Source organism: Nematolebias whitei, chromosome 2, assembly GCF_014905685.2.
Source record: "Nematolebias whitei isolate Nwh7 chromosome 2, NemWhi1, whole genome shotgun sequence".
Lineage (NCBI taxonomy): Eukaryota > Metazoa > Chordata > Actinopteri > Cyprinodontiformes > Rivulidae > Nematolebias > Nematolebias whitei.
In genome coordinates, this window is record NC_056499.1 from 45,001,899 (window position 1) to 45,004,646 (window position 2,748).

Sequence of the window (2,748 nt, forward strand, 5' to 3'; positions counted from 1 at the left end):
TATATATAAATATATATATATATATATATATATATATATATATTTAATTATATTCATTTGTATATATATCTATAGTCTATTTATTTATTTATATATTTATTTATTTATTAGAATAAAGCACGTTTGTTTCATGTCTGAAAGCAGCCACCTACGTCACACACAGACACATCCATCCACAGCAACACAAGCACACAACTTAAGGCTTTGTGGTCCAGCTCCACAGACTCTGGAGTGTGATGCTAATGATGGTAATTAATGGAGCCTGACAGCACAATCTGCTGCCCATTGTCTCCCAATAAACAGCTTTACAGTCCACATGAGCCACAGAGGGATGGGGAGGTTTAAGCCGAGAGCAGAGGCAGTGGGAGTGGGACGCAGCCACGGTGGAGGGTCAGACCTCACGGGACAGCACTGATCCTGAAGTGGGGATTAGCTCAATTAGAGAAGCACCGTCTGATCAAGACGCAGGCATTGATATGTGTGTGCTGTGTGCACGTGTATGTGTGTGTTAGAAGAGAAGTCTCCGTCATTAAAGCAGACTGTTGCCACAGTTGTTGCTGTTTGTACTGATGCAGCTGGTGTGAACAATAGTCAAGATGATGCCTTTTGCTTTTCTATGACCTCACCCTTAGATATGCATTTATTATCATACATTTTGGAGGAAATTAATCTCTAATGGTTTTTATTGTCCAAATGGAAACAGATCCATGAATATTTCAGTGAGCTTGAAGACAATTTGCTCCTTGTATCATTTTTTGTTGTTGTTGTTGTGGTTTAGTGTTCTGCATTTTTGTTCCCTTGTTTTGGTTTGTTGTTCCGTGCACACCTGGTGATGATTTTGAAATTATTTTTAATGTTTTCCGGTTGTTTCTTTTCACATCATTGTTCCTATTGAGTTGTTTGTTCATAGCAAGCTTTCCTTTTTTTTTTGTTTATAATGTGGATTTTCTCTCTTTAAAAACTTAAAACAGTAAAAAATAAAAATAAGTTAAATTTGGCTTGATATTCTGTATCTTAAACCAGTTTTTCTCTTCTTCTAAGAGAAGATATAAAACTTGCCGATCCACTCTAAATAAACGATGGACAGGGGCTGCTGGCTTTATACTGCCAGAGTTCACCATGATTTTTTTCTTTCTCAATAAACACTTTTAAAGATTCTGAGGAACTGGGTACTGTTGAAGGATATAAAGGTCATAAATGTTTTTCACATATTAATTTCAAATGTTATATAACCATGTGTGTGCGTTAGAGTTGTTTTGTCTTGGCCAAGTGGAGCCTGCAGGAGCAGGCGCACCTGATACACTTCAAAGCCCCTAAGCTGGTAAACAGAGTTGTCTTGACCTCGCCTCTGTCTGATAACCATTATAAAAAGACACTTCCTTATACTGAGCAGAACTTGTGATCCGGGCATGATGCAACATTCTGTAACCTGGCTTATCAACAGCTGCTCCATCTTGTAAGATTAAACCTGGGCAAAAAAGATCTTCTCCTTTCCTGTGTGGCTTATTTATTTAATGAGCTGATGATAGGATAATTAAATTATCCAACAGGTACTTCCCAGCCTAAAAACATAAAACTATGCATAAGGTACTTACTTCTTCCCCTGCATGTTTACCCACAGTCAGATCTGGAAGATGTCAAAGGTAACCGTCACCATGAGGCAAGTTTTAAAAACTCCCTAATTCATTTAGCTTTAGGAATGCATGAGAAGGCACGGTGGCACAGTCGGTAGAGCTGTTGCCTCTCTGCAAGAATGGTCGCTAGATCAAATCCCAGCCAGGGACATCTCTGTGTGGAGTTTACATGTTCTCTCTGTGCACATGGGTTTCCTCCCACAGACCAAAAACATGCATGTTAGACTGATTGGTAACTCTAAACTGTCTCTAAGTGTGAGTGAGAGAGTGAATGGTTGTTTGTCTCATTTGTCTCTATGTGTCCCTGAGATGGACTGGAGACCTGTCCAGTGTGTCCCCTGACCCCTGCGTTTCACACCGGTAAAGAAACTGAAAATAAAATGAGAGATGGACAAACCTGAATCAGCATATCCCAATGTAAATAGAAATACATAATTATATTTCAATCATTGGGTTTAACCAGCAACTGTGAAAGCAGTTCCAGATGTTATACTGCGTGTGAGGATCAATGAAACCATGTCACACAATTTTCCACTAAAGGTTACTTTACGTTTTATTTTGTTTGTTGGTTAATTTATACAATTCCAAAAAAGTTTTTATCACTGTGTAAAATGTAAATAAAAACAAGATGCAATGATTTGCAACTTTTATGAATTCATATTCACAAAAGAAATCTGTAAATACATCAAATGTTGAAAATCGTTGTTTTTTTATATTTATTTTTATGGCAGAAACTCGTCTAAAAAAGATGGAACAGTAGCAACAAAAGGAAGTAAAAGTAAGTGGTATGAATAAAGCTAGTTTTGTACTTCGTGAGACGTTTGTTATTGATGTGGTTGCATGATGATAATCACATAATTTTTTTCTCACTGGGCCTCCCAGAACTCATTCTGTTCACAAGTTACTGGCAGAATTTTCTTCACGCAGGTGTATGCACTAAGTAACGTGATTAGTCAGAAGTTTGTGGGCAAGTTCATGAAGAAGTGACTGAACTTTCACTTCAACTGCTCTACTGAGCAGCAGCTGGCTGAGGCTGTTAGAAACCACAGCCATGTTCCTGCAAAGCTTATAAATATAGTCTAATAAATCCTATAAAAAGTCAAAAGGAGAGCAC